General features: G+C 45.5%; 1 protein-coding gene across 1 annotated transcript in view; it reads left to right on the top strand.

Annotated features, from left to right (window-relative positions):
- TWIST2 (twist family bHLH transcription factor 2) overlaps positions 1-8,460 on the top strand; it is a 78,190-nt gene extending 69,730 nt beyond the window's left edge. Inside the window, exon 2 of the mRNA XM_054044192.1 lies at positions 7,750-8,460. The gene's annotated coding sequence lies outside the window, so the exon portion shown is untranslated. The remainder of the gene's footprint in view (positions 1-7,749) is intronic.
- Positions 8,461-22,377: the final 13,917 nt, after the last annotated feature.

Below are 22,377 nucleotides of genomic sequence, written 5' to 3' on the forward strand. Positions count from 1 at the left end.
TCTTCCCTTTTTTAAAGATGGGCACTACATTAGCCTTTTTCCAGTCATCTGGGACCTCCCCCGATTGCCATGAGTTTTGAAAAATAATGGCTAATGGCTCTGTAATCTCACCCGCCAACTCCTTTAGCACCCTCGGATGCAGCGCATCCGGCCCCATGGACTTGTGCATGTCCAGTTTTTCTAAATAGTCCCAAACCACTTCTTTCTCCACAGAGGGCTGGTCACCTTCTCCCCATATTGTGCTGCCCAGTGCAGCAGTCTGGGAGCTGACCTTGTTCGTGAAGACAGAGGCAAAAAAATCATTGAGTACATTAGCTTTTTCCACATCCTCGGTCACTAGGTTGCCTCCCTCATTCAGTAAGGGACCCACACTTTCCTTGATTTTCTTCTTGTTGCTAACATACCTGAAGAAACCCTTCTTGTTACTCTTAACATCTCTTGCTAACTGCAACTCCAAGTGTGATTTGGCCTTCCTGATTTCACTCCTGCATACTCCTCCCTGGTCACTTGTCCAATCTTCCACTTCTTGTAAGCTTCTTTTTTGCATTTAAGATCAGCAAGGATTTCACTGTTTAGCCAAGCTGGTCGCCTGCCATATTTACTATTCTTTCTACACATCGGGATGGTTTGTTCCTGCAACTGCAATAAGGATTCTTTAAAATACAACCAGCTCTCCTGGACCGCTTTGCCCTTCATGTTATTCTCCCAGGAGATCCTGCCCATCTGTTCCCTGAGGGAGTGAAAGTCTGCTTTTCTGAAGTCCAGGGTCCATATTCTGCTGCTCTCCTTTCTTCCCTGTGTGAGGATCCTGAACTCGACCATCTCATGGTCACTGCCTCCCAGGTTCCCATCCACTTTTGCTTCCCCTACTAATTCTTTCCTGTTTGTGAGCAGCAGGTCAAGAAAAGCTCTGCCCCGAGTTGGTTCCTCCAGCACTTGCACCAGGAAATTGTCCCCTACACTTTCCAAAAACTTCCTGGATTGTCTGTGCACCGCTGTATTGCTCTCCCAGCAGATATCAGGGTGATTAAAGTCTCCCATGAGAACCAGGGCCTGCGATCTAGCAACTTCTGCTAGTTGCCAGAAGAAAGCCTCGTCCACCTCATCCCCCTGGTCTGGTGGTCTATACAGGGCCGGCTCCAGGCACCAGCCCACCAAGCATGTGCTTGGGGCAGCGCCTGGAGTGGGGCAGCGCGGCAGGGCACTCCGGCCCGAGAGTGGGGCCGCGACTGGGCTCGCCGCCCTCCCCCCGGCGCTCCAGCCAGTCGGGGAGAGCAGGCCCTGGCCAGGCTCGCCACCCTCCCGACAGCGCTCCGGCCGGTCGGGGAGAGCGGGGCCCGGCCGGGCGCGCCAGCCAGTCGGGGAGAGCGGAGAGCAGCGGCAGGCTCACCACCCTCCCCCCAGCGCTCGGGCCACCGGGGAGAACGGAGAGCCCCGGCTGGGCTCTCCGCCCTCCCCCCAGCGCTCTGGCCAGCAGGGAGAGTGGAGAGCTCTGGCCACCGGGGAGAGCGGAGAGCCCCGGACGGGCTCTCCGCCCTGCTCCCAGCGCTCTGGCCGCTGGGGGCTCTCCGCCCTCCCCCCGGTCCTCTGGCTGCCGAGGAGAGCAGAGAGCCCTAGCTGGGCTCTCCGCCCTGCTCCCAGCACTCTGGCCGCCGGGGAGAGCAGAGAGCCCCAGCCGGGCTCTCCGCCCTCCCCCCAGCGCTCTGGCCGCCGGGGAGAGCGGAGAGCTCTGGCCGCCGGGGAGAGCGGAGAGCTCCAGCCGGGCTCTCCGCCCTCCCCCCGGTGCTTTGACCACCGGGGGCTCTCCGCCCTGCTCCTGGCACTCTGGCCGCCGGGGGCTCTCTGCTCTGGCCTGCCGCGTTGGGGGGCGGGGGGAGGCGGAGCGTGGCTTTTCTGCCTAAGGTGGCAAAAAAGCCAGAGCTGGCCCTGGGTCTATAGCAGACTCCAACCACAAAATCACCCTTGTTGCTCACACTTCTCAACTTTATCCAGAGACTCTCAGGTTTTTCTGCAGTTTCATACCGGAGCTCCGAGCAGTCATACTCCTCTCTTACATACAACGCAACTCCCCCACCTTTTCTGCCCTGCCTGTCCTTCCTGAACAGTTTATATTCATCCATGACAGTACTCCAGTCATGTGAGTTATCCCACCAAGTCTCTGTTATTCCAATCGCATCATAATTCCCTGACTGTGCCAGGACTTCCAGTTCTCCCTGCTTGTTTTCCAGGCTTCTTGCATTTGTGTATAGGCACTTAAGATAACTCATCGATCGTCCCTCTTTCTCAGCATGAGACAGGAGTCCTCCCCTCTTGCGCTCTCCTGCTTGTGCTTCCTCCCAGGATCCCATTTCCCCACTTACCTCAGGGCTTTGGTCTCCTTCCCCCGGTGAACCTAGTTTAAAGCCCTCCTCACTAGGTTAGCCAGCCTGCTGGCGAAGATGCTCTTCCCTCTCTTCGTTAGCCCATCTCTGCCTAGTACTCCTCCTTCTTGGAACACTATCCCATGGTCGAAGAATCCAAAGCCTTCTCTCCGACACCACCTGCATAGCCATTCGTTGACTTCCACGATTCGACGGTCTCTACCCCGGCCTTTTCCTTGCACAGGGAGGATGGACGAGAACACCACTTGCACCTCAAACTTCTTTATCCTTCTTCCCAGAGCCACGTAGTCTGCAGTGATCCGTTCAAGGTCATTCTTGGCAGTATCATTGGTGCCCACGTGGAGAAGTAGGAAGGGGTAGCGATCCGAAGGCTTGATGAGTCTCGGCAGTCTCTCCGTCACATCGTGTATCCTAGCTCCTGGCAAGCAGCAGACCTCTCGGTTTTCCCGGTCGGGGCGGCAGATAGATGACTCAGTCCCCCTGAGGAGGGAGTCCCCGACCACCACCACCCTCCTCTTGGGAATGGTGGTCGTGGAACCCCCATCCCTAGGACAGTGCATCTTTTGCCTTCCAATCGGTGGAGTCTCCTTCTGCTCCCTTCCCTCAGATGGGTCATCTAGTCCATTCTCCGCATTAGTACCTGTAGAGAGAACATGGAAACGATTGCTCACCTGTATCTCCATTGCTGGTGCATGGACACTCCTCTTTCTCCTTCTGAGAGAGAAAGGGTTCATAACCTGGGTTCATGGGTTCATAATCTCCAGAGGGGGGCTTGGAGCTTCAGATTCATGTCAACACCCCCAGCCATGGAGGTTTTCAGATTTTGGTGTAAATCTTTTGCACAGCCCTAGCTTGTACCTAGAGCTGGTTCTGTTGCACAGTAAGGTACTTACAAAGAGTGCTGCAATTATCACAGGCACTGCCTTGAGATCCCCTCTGTCCTTCTCTTAGCAGATGATAAAATTCCATAGCACTTTTCTTAGGGAATTGATGAAATGCCCCAGTGTTCTGTGAGCATAACACTAGTCCGGCTTGTAAGTAACTGCATTGCCAAGCTCAGATCCTCAGCTATGCCTGAGGAGCACACAGCATGGGTCAGAGGCAGAGTGCCAGAGTGCTCTTTGTGCTGCCCTGATCCTGGGCTGGCTGTGTGCTTGGCAGGTCCTCTTGCATATCAAGAGGTGGATACAGCAGTCAGCAATTAGTGGGTAGTAGGGAAACCCACCCACGCTTCCTTTCCCCTCCAGCCATGCTTCCTCTGCCACCCCTCTGGTGGGAGGGATCTCCCAGGGCTGGCTAAATGGTCCTTCAATCCAGATGCCAGCAGTGATATGCTGTAAACAGCCATGGCACATCACGGCCCGGGCTCTAACTAGTGACTGTTGAAAGCACTTTACAAAGGGCACTCCCTTATGTCTGGACAGAGCCTTAGGGTGAGTCTGCCTCTAATCACTCAGAAGGGACACTAGTTCCAGAAGCTCAACACCTCCACCCTCCCATTGCCCCAAAAGCAAACAAAAACCTGAGTCATATCATGCCTTGCTCCACTCAGGATATGCAAAGGATTCTGGTTGTGGATCTGTCAAGAGTTCTCCAAGTTTCCCTTGAGTCTATGTCTTGAAGGCCCTACTCCCCTAGTCTCAAGGCCTTGTTGTCCATCTCGATTCTCATATGTCAGGGTACGCTCATCGCCCTCTGCACGTCCTAGGGGTTGGTCATGGAGCCCAGACCCACCCACTCCACGGGGTTCCAATTCACAGCCCTGGGGCAGGTGGCTAAGGTCTGCACCAAAGGTTTCTGTACTGCTGCTTCCCTGAATTGCTACTTCCCAGCCCCCTTCTCCCAACAGGCAAAGTACAGACATGAAAGAATATAAATCAAAGCTCAATCTCAGACCATCTGAGTCCCTTTTCTCAAGTGGGTCTGGCAGAGTCACAATAGGCAGAGGTCCCAGGCAGTGCTGCCTCCATAGAGCTAAAAGCGTAGATGGATTCACTTCCCCAGGCCACCTACTACTGAGCTGGCCTGGTTTCCTGAGGAGCACCTCCTTAGGAACGCCTCCTCCAACCAGGGTGGGGTGCCTGGACCCAAAGTACCTCATTAACCCCTTCCTTTCCAGCACAGGGCTTGTACTTCCCATCACAGCAGCCTAGAGCAAGGTGTAAAGGTGAGGGTGAAAGAACATAGGACTTGCCAGACTGGACCATTCTTGAGGTCCATCTGTCCAGTAGTCTCCAACACTGGCCAACGCCAGATGCTTCTTCACAGTCAAGTGCTAACCCCCCATGATAGCATATATAAGCAGGAATTGTCCTCCTAACTTTGGGTAGTTAGGCACAGATCCTCCAAGGTATTTAGGCACCTAACCTCCATTGATTTCAGTGGAAGTTAGAGCCTAAATAACTGTAGATCTGAGCCTTAGTGTTTCTAAACCCATGGTTCATGACTTGAAGATGCCAACTAACAGAAGTTTCCAGATCATAGGCCTTGGTTCTCATGGGGGGCTTCAATCACCCTGACATCTGCAGGGAGAGCAATACAGCAGTGCCCAGACAATCCAGAAAGTTTTTGGAGAGTGTTGGGGACAACTTCCTGGTGCAAGTGCTGGAGGAACCAACTAGGGGCCGTGCTCCTCTTGACCTGCTGCTCACAAACAGGGAAGAATTGGCAGGGAAAGTAGAAGTGGGTGGCAACCTGGGCAGCAGTGACCATGAGATGGTAGAGTTCAGGATCCTGACAAAAGGAAGGAGAGCAGCAGAATATGGACTCTGGACTTCAGAAAAGCAGACTTTCATTCCCTCAGAGACCTGATGGGCAGGATCCCCTGGGAGGCTAATATGAGGGGGAAAAGAGTCCAGAAGAGCTGGCTGTATTTTAAAGAAGCCTTATTGAGGGCTCAGGAACAAACCATCCCGATATGCAAAAAGAATAACAAATATGGCAGGCAACCAGCTTGGCTTACCAGAGAAATCTTTGGTGAGCTTAAACACAAAAAGGAAGTTTACAAGAAGGGGAAACTTGGGCAGATGACTAGGGAGGAGTATACAAATATTGCTCGAGCATGCAGAGGTGTAATCAGGAAGACCAAAGCACAATTGGAGCTGCAGCTAGCAAGGAACGTGAAGGGTAACAAGAAGGGTTTCTACAGCTATGTTAGCAACAAGGTGGTCAGGGAAAGTGTGGGACCCTTACTGAATGGGGGAGGCAACCTAGTGACAGATGATGTGGAAAAGTACTCAATGTTTTTTTTGCCTTGGTCTTCGCAGACAAGGTCAGCTCCCAGACTGCTGTACTGGGCAGCACAGTATGGGGAGGAGGAGAGCAGCCCTCAGTGATGAAAGAACAGGTTAAGGACTATTTAGAAAAGCTGGACATGCACAAGTCCATGGGTCCAGATCTAATGCATCTGAGGGAGTTGGGTGATGTGATTGCAGAGCCATAGGCCATTATCTTTGAAAACTTATGGTGATCAGAGGAGGTCCTGGATGATTGGAAAAAGGCAAATATAGTGCCCGTCTTTAAAAAAGGGAAGAAGGAGAATCTGGGGAACTACAGCCTCATCTCAGCCCCTGGAAAAATCATGGAGCAGGTCCTCAAGAAATCCATTTTGAAGCACTTGGAGGAGAAGGTGGTGAGCAGGAACAGTCAACATGGATTCACCAAGGGCAAGTCATGCCTGACCAAACTGATTGTCTTCTATGATGAGATAGTGGATATGGCTCTGTGGATATGGGGAAAGTGGTGGACGTGATATATCTTGACTTTAGCAAAGCTTTTAATACGGGTCTCCCACAGTATTCTTGCCAGCAAGTTAAAAAAGTATGGATTGGATGAATGGACTATAAGGTGGATAGAAAGCTGGCTAAATCATCGGGCTCAATGGGTAGTGATCAGCGGCTCGATGTCTAGCTGGCAGCTGGTATCAAGCCCCAGGGGTAGGTCCCAGGGGTTGGTTGTGGAGCCGGTTTTGTTCAACATCTTCATTAATGATCTGGATGATGGGATGGATTGCACCCTCAGCAAGTTCGCAGATGACACTACGCTGGGGGAGAGGTAGATATGCTGGAGGGTAGGAATAGGGTCCACAGAGACCTAGACAAATTGGAGGATGAGCTAAAAGAAATCTGATGAGGTTCAATAAGGACAAGTGCAGAGTCCTGCATTTAGGACAGAAAAATTGCATGCACTGCTACAGGCTGGGGACCGACTGGCTAAGTGGCATTTCTGCAGAAAAGGACCTGGGGATTACAGTGGATGAGAAGCTGGATATGAGTCAACAGTGTGCCCTTGTTGACAAGAAGCCTAACGACATATTGGGCTGCATTAGTAGGAGCATTGCCAGCAGATTGAGGGAAGTGATTATTCCCCTCTATTCGGCACTGGTGAGGCCACATCTGGAGTATTGCATTCAGTTCTGGGCCCCCCCACTACAGAAAGGAGGTGGACAAATTGGAGAGAATCCAGCGGAGGGCAACAAAAATGATTAGGGGGCTGGGGCACATGACTTATGAGGGAGAGGCTGAGGGAACTAGGGTTATTTAGTTTGCAGAAGAGAAGAGTGAGGGGGGATTTGATAGCAGCCTTCAACTATCTGAAAGGGGGTTCCAAAGAGGACGAGCTGGGCTGTTCTCAGTGGTGGCAGATGACAGAACAAGGAGCAATGGTCTCAAGTTGCAGTGGGGAGGTCTAGGTTGGATATTAGGAAACACTATTTCAGTAGAAGGGTGGTGAAGCACTGGAATGGGTTACCTAAGGAGGTGGTGGAATCTCCATCCATAGAGGTTTTTAAGGCCAGCTTGATAAAGTCCTAGCTGGGATGATTTAAGTTGGGTTGGTCCTGCTTTGAGCAGGGGATTGGACTAGATGACCTCCTGAAGTCTCTTCTAGCCCTAATCTTCTATGATTCTATGGCAAGTTTATATCCAGCATCTATTTCTACTATGTTAGCTCTTGTTTGTGTCCTCACTAAGCTAAATAATTCTCAACTAATCCTAAAGTTCCCCTCCCTGGCTGTCAGGAAGTCTCTCTCATCTAGAAGGCTTTCCATGCCTCTATGGGTGCGTGTGTAGGTATGAATCTTGATTCATGAAAGCCGCTCTGTTCAGGATAGCACTGTAACACATGCTTAACTTTAAGCCTATATAGAAATCAGTGGACTTGTTTTTAAAATGGATGGAGGCCTAAAAGACTGCTGGTGGGGTGGGGAGTAAACATTGGGTGTGTGTCATTTTAGCCTGAACAAGAATAGATTTAGGCATATGTTGTCCTGAATCATTGCCTTGATTTGTAAGAGAAAAGGGCTTATCAGAGAACATGCATAGGAAGATGTCCAGTATGACTTGTTTTTTTTTCCTCTCTTTTATTCTAGACTGTCCTGTATCTGAGACTGAAGAGGAATTGGGATGTATCCAAGTTTGTAGCTTCTGAAACCTTAACAACCTCAAGTAAACTGGTCCAAAAGACCCCTCTAGACCTCCCTAGCTCTGAACTCTTGCAGAGCACTTAGACTGAGTGGAAAAACAGCACCGAAGGGAATGGGCTGAAATTTTGCAACATTTCTCCCCAAGAGACTGACCCAAAAAGAAAAGAAAACCATGTTGATTGTGTAGTGTCATTGGGATTTTGTTTGTGGGTGTGTTTGGTTTTTTTTTTTTTTTTCTGAACATCTTAATTCAGGAGTACATTTATGAGAAATCTTTCGGGTTGGATTTTATCTTCCCTTTGCTGTATTCTTTTTTTTTAATGTATATTTTTAACTCAAAATGATTTCTTGTACAGTAACATCAAAACTGGACCAAGGCGCTCAGAAAAAAAACATCATGGCCTCCCCAAATCCTGCATGATTTGTTTCAAGTAAAGTCTGGATTACAGATTCTGCTCTCCACACACTCATCACCTCTTCCAATTGCTCCATGATTTGCTACAGCTAAACCCTTTGTTAATGTTTCATTTTCTGTTCCAGTGTATATGTTGCTTATTTGTTTTATTTATTGAGATATTTTTAACAAGCTACGAGACTGCAATGTGGCTGTGTATACTGCTTCTCTTGCCACTAAAAATAAAGTTGTCCTGCAGCTACTGGAGGTATTTGGTTTACTTTGTGATTTCACCATCCAACACTTAAGCAAAAAGGACACTAAATTCTTTATTTGTTCTTTTCACTATGTCTACATTTAAATGGACACACCAGTAACTAAAATCAGTTTCACAGGTTATAGGGCTTACTACAGCGGTAATAGGGTAAAATTCTATGGCTTGTGTTATGCAGGTCAGATTAGATTATAATCTAATGGTGCCTTCTGACCCTGGAATCAACTAAACCAGCGCAAACCTCTATGTTTAATTGATTTCAACCTGTCTTATATTTGGTTACTAACTGACTTAAGCTAAATGGATATAAGCCAAATTTGAATCAGTTTTAGAGTGTCGTCTGAGGGGTTTGCACTAGTTTAACTAAACTGATTTTAAATCATACCTTTGGTGCAACTTTTATTAAAGTCAAAGTCTTTATTAAATAAAATATAATGCCACTTAACCGTGTATCTATTTCTGAATTGCTTTCTCTAAAAATTAGCACTTCTTTTATTATGTACGATCTCTATAATGGTAGTACCTAGAGGATTCTGTCAGCTAGGGGCTATAAATAGTGGGCAAAAGTCCCTGCCCCAAAGAGCTTACAACAGAACATAGAGAGAAGTGAATTGCCCTGGGTCACAAAACATATCAGTAGATAAACTAGGTCTGTTAACTGCCAAAGCAGTGGATTATCTACCAAACCTCTGAAGTCTTCATGAACTGTGTGTGTGTGTGGGAAGGCTAAGGCAGTAGTGGTGTTTTGCCAATGAACATTGGATAGCAGGATGTTGCCAAAGCTAAGCTGCTCAGAGGGAGGCTTGGTTCACCAAGTCTGTCACACATTTTCCAATTCAGTATCAGCTCACAGTTGTTAGTGGCTTTTGCAAAAGCAATATTGTGATCCTAAATTACTGTACAGAGACGCAGGTCCTAGTCCTGCAAAGACTGGGTAGTCCCATTAACTTTAATGGGATGTCTAGTATGACCCAGTGAAGGAAACAGGCAGTTCCAATAAATCCCTGTTGTTAGATGGAACAACAGAATGCATACCATGTTCTATCATGTTGGTCCTTGTTACTACTACATGTTAAGGCTGCTAAAAAAAAAAAAGTATATTTCACACAAAAAAACAAAGAATATTCAATGTTTTGTCTGGAATTTCCCATGATTTTTTGTTTTAATTTTTCAAAATTCTCTGAAAAGTTTTGTTTAATTTCAGTGGGGTGAAAAAAACCTCACTTCCTTTCACTTTTTGACTTTTTTCTCTCTACAGCAAATGATAAAAATGTGAGAGAAAGTGTTTTTTCTCCATCAAAACACATTGAATTTCATTAAAATATTCAACATTTTTCATTTCCATTTTCTTTGTTAAAAATTCAAACATTCTGAGCAAAATAATATTTTCTCAAATTTTTTTTTGCTTTGATCAAAAAGGTATTTTTCCATCAAATTTCAAACAGCTCTACTGAACGCCTATATTTAAAATAAAAAGGTATGTAAGAAAATTACAATAAAGTCACCTAGTTTGGCTGTGGAATCATCATTCATCCATCCACATATACTCTATACCCAGGACAGAGACCTTTCTAGCCCAATTCATGTTATCTACTTATAGGACTCACATCATTATAGTATCTCAGCACCTCACAATCTTTGAATGCAACTCCCTGCAAGGTACGGAAGTGCTGTTATCCCATTTTATAGATAGGAAACTGAGGCACAGGAAGGCTAAATGACTTGCCCAATGTTCCACAGGAAGTCTGTGGCAGAGCAGCGACTTGACTACAGGTCTTCCAACTTCTAGATTAGTGCCCTAACCACTGGACCATTCTTCCTCTCAATGCTCCTATTTAGCTAAAGACTGTTAGCTAGAACCTTGTGGAACTGAAGCTGTGTGGATTGGAAAGATGTACTTGTCAGCATTGCTTATCCACTCTGTCTTACAATTCACCTTAGCACCAAAATAATAAACAATAGACCATAGGTAGGGCTACTTTACCAGAGACTGACCTTCCTTTTAGCATCATTCAGAGGTTTTCTGTCAAACCTGTTGGTGCTACAGATTATGAAGCAGAGGTTCCAAATTCCAGGCCATAAGAAGAAATCATTCTTAATAGGCACGCCTTTAAGAAACACTTACCTTGGATTTGAAAAAAGGGATTAATCATCAAAATTGACTGTTTGCTCTTATGCCCTCTCGGTGCTAGACTAACACCCCCAGTTGATCGTGCCTATTTGAGAACATCGGGATTGAAATATTCAGAGACAACACAGATGCCTGAGAAAAATTATTTTAGATTGATTAAATGGAGGGTCTCTAACAAAGACAACGTCTGAGTCTCAGTACTCAGTGATCGCAGTATCAATTCATCTTTGCAAAGAGAGAAAAGATAGCCTCATAAGAAAGATTGTGTTGGAAACAGACAAATACGACGTGTCCAAAAAAGATAGAAAAGGACGTTTTACTATGGAAAAATAATTCTTTGATGGTTTACAGTTATTTCAACCAGAAATAAAATGAGTCCATGTAAACTTGTTTCAGAGAGAAGTGTTTCAACACACCGGACAGAGAACATACATATGTGCATCAAATGCATTATTTGCTTGGTAGGTTTTAAAACTGTAATCCCAAATGTTTCCAGTTGCATGGAATAAAACAAACCAAACAATTAAAAGTCTTTATTGCCTCAAAAGGTAATTGACATCTCCGTCTGGGTTCTGGTACCATTCAATAAGATATATTTAACATAGGTCACGCAACAGTGCAGTGGGTAGATTTTCACAGTGGGTGTCTGGTCTTAGATTTCTCACAATCCATGCAACACTCACCCTTCCTTTCGCAGCTGCTCTTTTAATGATGCTCAAAGATAAATTGAGTCCAAATCTCAATGAAGCAAAATGTTAGCCTGATTTTCACAAGTGCCAACACTGAGCTACAGGGAACACAGCTCGGAGTAAGAGGGTAATTCATTCTCTGTGCACATCCAGGCCATTAGTCAGCCAAACACCCAAGCACAGGCTTGACTTCAGTGAGATTTAAGCACACACTGTAGTTATTAACCCATGCTTAAATGCTTCACTGAAGCCTCAAACCTACCGTCTCTGCTAAGGCTGCCATCTAATGTTACCTTAGCTAATGTTACCAAGGGGCACAAGTGCCCAATCCATAGCTCATGGAACCCAGTGGAATGAAAGGTTCTATATTCTGCAGTGGGAAAAGATTTTTAAAATCAAATCATCAACATGTTTTGCTATTTTTTTCTGATGCTCTGGACTCCTCGTTTCACAGTGATGTGCTCAAGTACACCGAATGACGGATTAAAGCTCTCTCTTTGTGTAGGACATACCAATTTTAAAAATCTATTGTAACTAGAGCTGGGCAAATAGTGAAAATAAATACTCACAAACACCCATCAGTATGGACTTTTCATGATTTTTTGGTCAAGCAAAGGTTTATTCACGTGAATGTTCATAGAAAGCAAATTTGGGGCCCATAGCCAATATTGATTTAATCATGAAACTAAATCAATATAATGATTAAACAAAATTATAAAGACCTTTTTCTGCCTGAAACTAATGGTTTGGTTATCCAGTGAGAAAACAGAAGAATGCCATGTGATTTAAGTCACCAATCACAGATCCCCAATATTGAGTCGTGAATATCAAACAGTTTGTGAACTGAAATTTGTTCTCGTAAAACAACTCTGAATAGCAAATACATTTGAAAAGTCAGTTATTTTGATTAACAGAGAAAAAGTCAGTTATTTTGATTAACAGAGAAAAAGGGCTACATTTGTCTAAGAAATTGTTCATTATGAATTGTAGCTATTCAGTCAGCACCATGTATCAATTAAATACAAGTAAGCAAATACAAAGTAAGCAGAAGCAACAGTCAAGGTGAAATAATGAACCAACAATACAGCTTTGTCCTAATGCGCTATAACTAACCACTCACATATTTTGTGTTCATTTTTATTTATAGTTTGTTTATGGTGCTCACTGCCACAGTCCCTGCTCCAATCACAAACACACCTGTGTAATAGAAAACAGGGCAGAGAGAGAGATTGAGACCTAGATCCTTGAAAGCATTTAGGCACCTAATTCCCATTGAAATCAGTGAAAGCATAGTAAAACATGGAGTAAAATCCACATCCCATAATGCACTGCATTAGGGCTAAGCCACACGACCATCCTTTTTCACAATAGTAAGTTCTTCAAGCCACCACACACACACATTCAGGGACTGTCTAAATATTATAGCCAAACTGGTCACACACAAATGCAAGACTACAGAAAACATTCAACACACACTGTAATGAGCTGCGAGCCTACAAAACTGCAAAGTAACCTTTATTCAAAAGCCGCCTTTCAACAAAGATTTACTGAGTTTTTTCTCAAACCTTATTCAGGCAAAGGCCAACCAAAGCCTGATTTTCCAAAGGGAAAAAAGAGTTTTCAGACTCAAGTTCTCAGCTCCAAACCAAAAAAAATAAAATAAAAATAAAAATAAAACCTAACAGACTTTCTCTCAAAAGCAAAATCTCCTAACCCCCTCCGAGCCTGAGTTTTGACAGCATGAAGGAGGTAGGAAGGGAGTGCTCTCAATTGCTCAGAGACACTTATCAATGTCTAGCCCTTGCTCTGCTGGGACCACTCAAGTGACATTTCTGGAAAACAAAATCAATCCCCACTAATATTTGACCATGAATAGAAATAGTCAATTTGTTGTTTATAGCAAATGGTTAGCATTATTTCTATAGCACCAATAACGTACTAAGCACTTCAAAGGCACAGGGAAGATGAAGCGTCTGGTCTGAACAGCTTACAATCTAAAGCCCTCATCCAGAAACTGGGGACAGGTTGAGCTGCACTGATTTCAACAGGACTGCATGCAGGTGAAGAGGCGCCCCTGCAGGCAGCCAGTTGCATGATCCGGTCCTAAGGGTAAAACTCCCATTAACTTGAAGCCTTGGATGAACTGAAAGCTCATTGAAATGAAAACCCAACAAAAAGGAGAAAATTAAGGTGTATTCTGCTGTGCAGCTACATACTGGCCCTTGCTCAGGGCTGGACATAAAGGCTTAATTTAGTCTTAAATCAGCAAGCAGAGCGGGGGAATGTAGGTGCGGTATCACTCACTGCTGAGCAGAAACATTGCACCCAGATCTCAGGTAAGAAGCCTGGCGGTTGACTTGAAATCTCAGCTCATTCTTTAAATTACATTGCAGTTTTGATTAAAAAAACATAGAAAGCTTGAATTCCTGTTCTTTCAGATGGTCATTGTAACCACATACTTACTTAAGAGGGAATCACAGGCATATGCTCTGTCACCCCTGGAACTCATCAGCAGGCTCTGAACCCACTGCCTCCAGAGTCCACGAGAGACCTCTTCCACCTCAGCTACAGTAGCAACCCGGCACACACTCGACCCCAGTCCTACGAATAGTACAGTAGCAACCAGCGGCATAAATGGGATGTTATCTATTCTGTGAGACAGCCCATAGAGGGAAATAATGCAGCCCTTCCCCCAAGGTGTTGGTTTAGCCTTTTCCCTTTTCTCTCCCAGATGCCTGCAATCACCAGTCTTTGGAGTGCCTCTCCTCTCTCCTTGCATACAGCAGGTCCTGAGTACTTTTTACTTGGCACCTGGTGCCTCCGCACAAAGCATCTTCCCCCTGTGCCAGCTACTCAGGGGTTGTGGCCTTGAGAAATCAATGAGAATACTACAAGCTGGCAAGGAGTGTAAAGCCCAGTACACAGGGGACAATAAATTAAACAAAATGAACCCCAGCAAAGGAATAAAATAACAGGACAACAGAGAGAGTGACTTTACTGGGAACAAGAACATAGGATCTGGGGAAGTAACGGGCTACAGTTAATTAATATTTAACCAATATCTATAAATGAGTTAATTCCCACCTCTTAACGTGCTCAAACTCCTCCTACCCCAGCTGCCTTCCTGAGGTGGATGGCACTGTTGAGGTGGCATGTCCTGAGACAGAGTGTTGCAGCAGTGTGGCATCAACTGACTTAACGAAAAGCTACCTTATTTTCTCTTCAGGCTGGAGTACTCTTCTGACTCCAGCCAGACTCTTGGGTTTCCTGGTCTGGAATCTTCCTGGGGTGTTGGCTGGCTCTTGGTAGCCAGTGCTAGGTGGGCTCTCTCCTTCTCTGGCTACTGGTCACTGCAATGCTGGAGCTAGAGTCTGAGAGAACTCCCTTTGGGGGCAGTAAGCACATAGTTGGGATGCCACATGCCACGCTGTCTCTCTCCCAGCTTCCAAACCAAAACCAAAGCAAAACTCTCTCTCCTTTGTGTAGTCAGGCTGTCCCCCAGTAGGAAGGGGTTCTGCACAGCCCTGTCTTATTGGTCCAGTGGACAGCTCACACCACGAAGAAGATTCCTTATCAGCCCCAGCAGGGGTTTCTAGTTCCTTCTGTCACCAGCTCTGATTCTAAGCATGCTGGGAATGAAGTCAGACACTTTGGCAGCCATCTTAATTGGAGTCCTTTTGGTAAGGCTCCCTACATTCTCAGACAGGAGCTCCAGGAGCTGGGATTCAGACAACCCCCAGAGGGATTACAACGACATACAGCTTGCCAGTGGGTTACACAGCAACTGGTGAGCCAACACTGGAATGTTGTGTTTCAGAATTCCTGGCCCTGGAAGCAGAGTGTAGTCGAGTGGGTACAGATAACTCAGCCAAGCACATACTTTGGTACATGCCTTCTTCAGAACAACCTGACAAAGCGAGGCTAAGGCTTGTCTCTGCCATGTTAGAGGCTGGGGTTCTAGTCATAGTGCTGCTTAACATGACCTGCAACTTCTCAGTTGTAGCTGCAGGTGAATGCCTCCTCTAAAATAAGAGAGAAGGCTTTACTTAATAAGCATTATGGATAGATGCATTAACAGCAATCAACATAGAAGCTGGGACTAGAGTGCTTAGCCTTCTGGCTTGAAGCTCACCGAATACTCCCCTAGGGTACAGGGCATTGTATTACGGAGGAGCTCTCCCAATGTCTTAAAAATATCAGACATTTTCCCTGAGAAGCAGGCGAACTGCCAACTGCATGAGTGTCAAGTGAGATGTGTGATGCTTAACAGGTCATCCTGGGGAGTGGAGGGAGCCAATGTTCAACCTCCCTCTGCCCTTTTCCTCACAATACACCGGTCTACAGTGGTGAGCCATCACACAGTAGCAAGTAATCTGTGCCAGAGGTTTTTCTGCTCACCCGGGCCTACCTACATTCTCTCCTATGGGTGTCTCCCAAATCAGGACCCCCAAACGTAGTGTCCAGTTTTGAAAATTTGGGCCTAGGTTCCTTGAACTTTTGCAACTGCTCCTCAAAATATCAAAGAGCAGCAATTTACGTTTTTGGTCATGAATTATACAGAGTGGCACACCCCAAGGAAGTGTTGCCATTGACTTTAGCGACTCCAGATCGGGCTCCACGGGATTGGCCAACGTAAGCAGTGATGCATACCCATGAATTTCAGTGGAGAATCAACCCCTACAATGCTAACTGACCTCCTGCTGCACAATGTTCAGATAAACCTAGTTTAAAACTGTTCTGATTCTTTCAGCGAGTGCCTGAAATGAGAAATTCTACCAGGAGGTACAATAAGCCAGAGGAAAGGTTAAGGGCAGTGAGCTGTGAAACTATCAGAAGACTCTATTCCAGACCAGTACACGTTATTATTTACATATGCAGTCCCCACAAGGTGGTAAGAGCTGCCATGTAATCTCTCATCAGTAATAATTTCTCCCACGTTATAGCACAACAGGAGACAACTGTTTTGTAAGTCGAGTGAAAGGAGAACTGTTTGTTCAGAATTCGAATGCAATCGTTCCAGCTTAGGCAGGGTTTCAGCCGTGTCTTTACACTGTGATTTCAATGCCCTTTCAGACTCAGTCTCGTAGTCTCAGAATTTGTTTTGAATATAGTAAAGTGCACTAAGCCTTTTTATGATTTCCTGTAGTATTTCAGAGCCTTGGAGTGAAAGTGCCTTCTAAATCTTTTTCCAGGACTCTCCTGTCACTTTAAATATGTGCAAGTATGTTGCCAGTTTCAAGGTAAACCTTGAAAGAAAACGATGCAATTAAGAGTAAGATAGGTGCTCGATTCGTATTTAAATACAGATCTATCCGTTCAGCTTTGGTTTCTGTGGCAAAAGATCCAGAGCAGAGATGAGCTTTTTAAAGTTATTACTCTGGGTGAGACCAGATTTCAACTAACGAGCACCCACATTTGGAGTCAGACTCTCAAAAAAACTCAGCACCCAAGAGCTCCTGCTGTGTACCCAACGTGCTGAGCTCTGTTGAAAACCTGGCTAAATATTTTAGTGCGTAAATGGGAGTTGGGGTGTTTTGTCTTTGAAAATTGTGCCATTTAAGAATAAAAGCTGTGATTTCTAGAGACTACCTGGATTTAGGAACATAAGAACATAAGAATGACCATACTGGGTCAGACCAAAGGTCCATCCAGCCCAGTATCCTGTCTACTGACAGTGGCCAATGCCAAGTGCCCCAGAGGGAGTGAACCTAACAGGTAACAATCAAGTGATCTCTCTCCTGCCGTCCATCACCACCCTCTGACAAACAGAGGCTAGGGACACCATTCCTTACCCATCCTGGCTAATAGCCATTAATGGATTTAACCTCCATGAATTTATCCAGTTCTCTTTTAAACCCTGTTATAGTCCTAGTTGTCACAACTCCTCAGGCAAGGAGTTCCACAAGTTGACTGTGCGCTGTGTGAAGAACTTCCTTTTATTTGTTTTAAACCTGCTGCCCATTAATTTCATTTGGTGGCCCCTAGTTCTTATATTATGGGAACAAGTAAATAACTTTTCCTTTTTCACTTTCTTCACGCCACTCATGATTTTATAGACCTCTATCATATCCCCCCTTAGTCTCCTGTTTTCCAAGCTGAAAAATCCTAGCCTCTTTAATCTCTCCTCATATGGGACCCATTCCAAACCCCTAATCATTTTAGTTGCCCTTCTCTGAACCTTTTCTAATGCCAGTATATCTTTTTTGAGATGAGGAGACCACATCTGTACACAGTATTCAAGATGTGGGCGTACCATGGATTTATACAAAGGCTATAAGATATTCTCCATCTTATTCTCTATCCCCTTTTTAATGATTTCTAGCATCCTGTTTGCTTTTTTGACTGCCACTGCACACTGCGTGGACGTCTTCAGAGAACTATCCACGATGACTCCAAGATCTTTTTCCTGATTAGTTGTAGCTAAATTAGCCCCCATCATATTGTATGTATAGTTGGGGTTATTTTTCCCAATGTGCATTACTTTACATTTAGCCACGTTAAATTTCATTTGCCATTTTGTTGCCCAATCACTTAGTTTTGTGAGATCTTTTTGAAGTTCTTCACAGTCTGCTTTGGTTTTAACTATCTTGAGCAGTTTAGTACCATCTGCAAACTTTGCCACCTCACTTTTTACCCCTTTCTCCAGATCATTTATGAATAAATTGAATAGGATTGGTCCTAGGACTGACCCTTGGGGAACATCACTAGTTACCTCTCTAGGAGCCCAATTCCCACTGAAAACTCAAAGGTCTTAGGTCCCATTGAAAATGTCAGCCACCGAGACTTTCATGGGGTCTCTGGTGTCATTAGAGTGGAAAGATGCTCCTGTGATTGGGGCATTAACTAGGGTTTAAAAGATCTCTGTTCTGCTCCTGGATCAGCCACAGATTCCACGTGTGATGGTGGGAAAGTCACTTAATGTACCTTGTTCCACACTGTTCTGTCTGAACATGGGGAGAATACCTCAGTTGTGAGGCTAAAATCTATTCATGGTCATGAGGTGCTCAGATTTGGTGGAGGTGATGGTCACATAATTCCCTAGCTAGACAGTACAACATGTGGTATCTGAGATGTCCCAGATTTATGTAGTAAGGGGTGACAAAAATGAACCAAGAACTGGACAGAAGTTTTCATGGAATTTGTAAATTGTCTATAAGATTATACAGATGCATTGCTACAGACTAGGGACCGAATGGCTAGGCAGCAGTTCTGCAGAAAAGGACCTAGGGGTTACAGTGGATGAGAAGCTGGATATGAGTTGACAGTGTGCCCTTGTTGCCCAGACAGCTAACAGCATTTTGGGCTGTATAAGTAGGGGCACTGCCAGCAGATCGAGGGACGTGATCATTCCCCTCTATTCGACATTGGTGAGGCCTCATCTGGAGTACTGTGTCCAGTTTTGGGCCCCATACTACAAGAAGGATGTGGAAAAATTGGAAAGAGTCCAGTGGAGGGCAACAAAAATGATTAGGAGGCTGGAACACATGACTTATGAGGAGAGGCTGAGGGAACTGGGATTGTTTAGTCTGCAGAAGAGAAGAATGAGGGGGGATTTGATAGCTGCTTTCAACTACCTGAAAGGGGGTTCCAAAGAGAATGGATCTATACTGTTCTCAGTTGTAGCAGATGCCAGAAGAAGGAGTAATGGTCTCAAGGTTTAGGTTGGATATTAGGAAAAACTTTTTCACTAGGAGGGTGGTGAAACGCTGGAATAGGTTACCTAGGGAGGTGGTGGAATCTCCTTCCTTAGAGATTTTTAAGGTCAGGCTTGACAAAGCCCTGGCTGGGATGATTTAGTTGGGAATTGGTCCTGCTTTGAGCAGGGGGTTGGACTAGATGATCTCCTGAGGTCCCTTCCAACCCTGATATTCTATGATTCCTGTGTTGAATACTCATCAGAGGCAAGTTAGCAGGAGCATTCTGTCCATACATCCTTGCTTGGGGTTTCCTTTGCTGTTCACCTTTAAAGTGTGAATCCTGTTCCAGTAGAGACCTCATAGACTGACTCAGTTGTAGAGTATATCATTAAATATATTATATACTTTCATTTTTGTCTTTTCCTACTCAAGTGCCAGTTATCATGAGTGGGAAATGCCTGCTAACGCCAAAGGCTGTGAATTTGCCAACACTCAAAACAAAACAAATATCTTTCTGCATGAAGCATTTGCCGGAAAATGATTTATTTCTCTAAGACAGTAACATGGCCAACATTTTAAAAAATGTTAGACTTTTAAATCTATATTTAGGCCCTGGTACTCAAAAAGCTCACTAAATAAGTGAGGTACTAAATCTTTATGTTTCAGAGGCTGCTGATCTTGCATTGGCTCTCCCAACAACAGAAGCAATGGGGGGTTCATTGGTAACTTGCAGTTTGTGATATCTTTGATTTGTTCGCTTAGTTATTTGAAGAATCTGTCCAGTTTAAAATGTGGCCTCCAGATAAGAATGAAATTCCTGGTGCCCCATATTCTCTCTAACAGCCTTCTCTTGCCATGCATCCTTTCAGATCCAGGCAGTGGCAGGACATAGGGCTAGGTTGTGACTTGAACCACACTCCCACACAAGGAAGAGGTGGGCAGGGAGTGTGTGGAGAGGGTTGGCAAATGGGCAGAGCCTTGGCTCCACATTCCCATACTCACTGGCCAGTGCAGCCGAGCTAGCACGGGCACATACTCTGATGTGCTGTTGGTATAGGTCAGCAGGAATCAGGGAAAGAATTGGGATTCAGTGGTGTGTCTAGTTACAGCCTCTCCCTGGCCTGTTCCTAGGATGAGGGGGCTTAGACCCCACCCCTTGCTCAGCGCTAGCCCAGAGTCATCCTTTTGCAATCCTTGTACTGAAAGTGAGGCTTCCAATCTCCCCATTTGTTTCTGTTCATAATTTTTCCCTTTCTCATTCCTTCATTCCCTCTCCTAGATCAAAACTCCTCACAGTTTCTGTATACTAGCTCCGGCTCCAGTCGCACTCATGCCTGCAGCACTTCCAACTCAGTCACTGAATGAGCCCAGCTTCTGCTTTTGCCCTGCACATAGACAGGGGCACTGTTGAAATCCTACTGCAGTAATAAAGTTGTGCAGCCCCAGTAACAGTGCTCCTATGGAGAATGGATGCATTTTGTGTTGAGAGGCTCCTTCGGGCTTGTTAGCATCTGCTGGAGATGGATGGCATGCTCCAATGGGTTCCCAATACACAGGCGATCAGGAAGTCTGCCTGGTGGGCTGTTTTCTGCGTCATCCAAGACCACTGAGTTGGATGCCGCAAAGATGCTTAAAGGATTTGGGAACCAGAGCTGGAATGCTGTGTCTTGGCAACAAGGGAGGGGAGAGAAATTGGCTTTCATCTCCCCTCCTGCCACAAAAGACAATAAATAACCACGAAGCTTCAAATGAATTTCAGACTGAAGAATTTCTGCATCCTCCCAATCCAGGAACATTTCAGGGATTTCTCCTGCAAGACCTCTCTCTCATGTACTCTCTGGGAAGGTCTTTTTCCCTGCTTTTTATAATAATGGGTCGATCTGCTTTTCTAGAACCTTGGGTGCCTGGCCTGAGTCTTGGTCATCTCAGCCATAAAGGAATATTCATTTCATTCCAATCTGTTTGTTTTGTATAGGGGATGATAAATTATGTCGGGGGAAGTGGTTGGGGAACCATTTTTCATGAACTATCAGCTAGTGCTCCCATCTGACTATCCAGGTTTGGCTCACTCAGACAGGCCTCACCTTCCTGTTCTCCACCATAAGAACAGCAAGGAAGCTGCCTTTTGTAAGGGCCATGTTATAACCTCCTTCTGTGAGGAGCTCTCACTGATATTGACCATAAGCCTAACTCCCTTAGGCCCAGCTCAGCCAGACTCAGAAATTCCGCCTCAGATTCTACTTCTTGTGTGACCTGTGGCCAGTTACCTAGGCTGACGTTTTCATAGGAGCCTCAGAGACTTAGCTGTCCAAGTTCCATTGACTTTCAGTCCCATTTCTCTGCCCCAGATCCTCAAAGGTATTTAAGTACCTAATTCCCACTGAAATGTAGGCTTCACTTGCCCATCTGCACAATGGGGGTAATACTCCCTGTCTGATTGGTGTGTGGTGAGCTGTTCAGAAACTACACGGATAAGCACCTCTGCAAAGCAAAAAAATCAATAGATTTCACATCACAGCTCTTTGTTGTTACTGCATCTGCGCAATAAATATTGCACAAGTAGGCCCAGAACATGGAACCCCCAAATATTGCCCTTCCCATGAGAGGGGGGGCAACCTACATAAGGTTCTCCCAATAGAGTTGCAACCTCGTTATCCTATGGGGATGGGAGGGTTGTCCCTTTAGAGGAATAGACCATAGGCCATGCCTCAAAATCCTTGCAGAGCCTGGGGTGTCCACAGGAGGCACAGAGCTAGCTGCATGGAGGCCCTCACAGCTGCTCTGGTTCCTGGCAGGTTCCCCCTCCAGATCCCTTGCAGTGTGGGTCCACTGGATTTTCTGACCTCCTGGACCCCTGGGCAGGACTGCATTACCCCCCGCAGCCATTCTTGTCATTGACCTACTCAGTCTCTGCCCCTCCCAGGGCTTCTGGCAACGTGGCAACACATTCTGCATTGGCTCCCAGGCTAGAGGAAATGGTGCCATGGAGGGGACCCTTGGCAAACTGAGCAAGGATCCTACCCATTAGTAATATGACTAGATGGCATTCACCTCTCTCGCATAACTCTTCCACTGCCTACTTTAATATGAAGTACCACTAATTAGGTGGTGGCTGAGTGCTAACTGGTTTTGCCATGAAACGGAAACATGTGTCTTTTACGCATAAAGCAAAATAAGGAGTGTGGAGGAAGAAAAAAAATATCCAAGCCAGAAGGGAGGGTAAACAAAACTAAACAGGCAAGTAATATCGTCAGACCCATTTAACTAAAAAGTTACTGTCAGGTTATAAAAATCACAGGCCAAATTCTCTGCTGGGGTAAATTAGCATTGTTCCATTGACTTCAACAGAGCAACCCTGATTTACATCAGTGGAGTATGGGCACTCGTATTTTTTTAAATAGCCCTTACCTGTGGGTAATAACAATAACCTCAGATTATCCTAACGAAAA

This window comes from Malaclemys terrapin, chromosome 11 (assembly GCF_027887155.1).
Source record: "Malaclemys terrapin pileata isolate rMalTer1 chromosome 11, rMalTer1.hap1, whole genome shotgun sequence".
NCBI lineage: Eukaryota > Metazoa > Chordata > Testudines > Emydidae > Malaclemys > Malaclemys terrapin.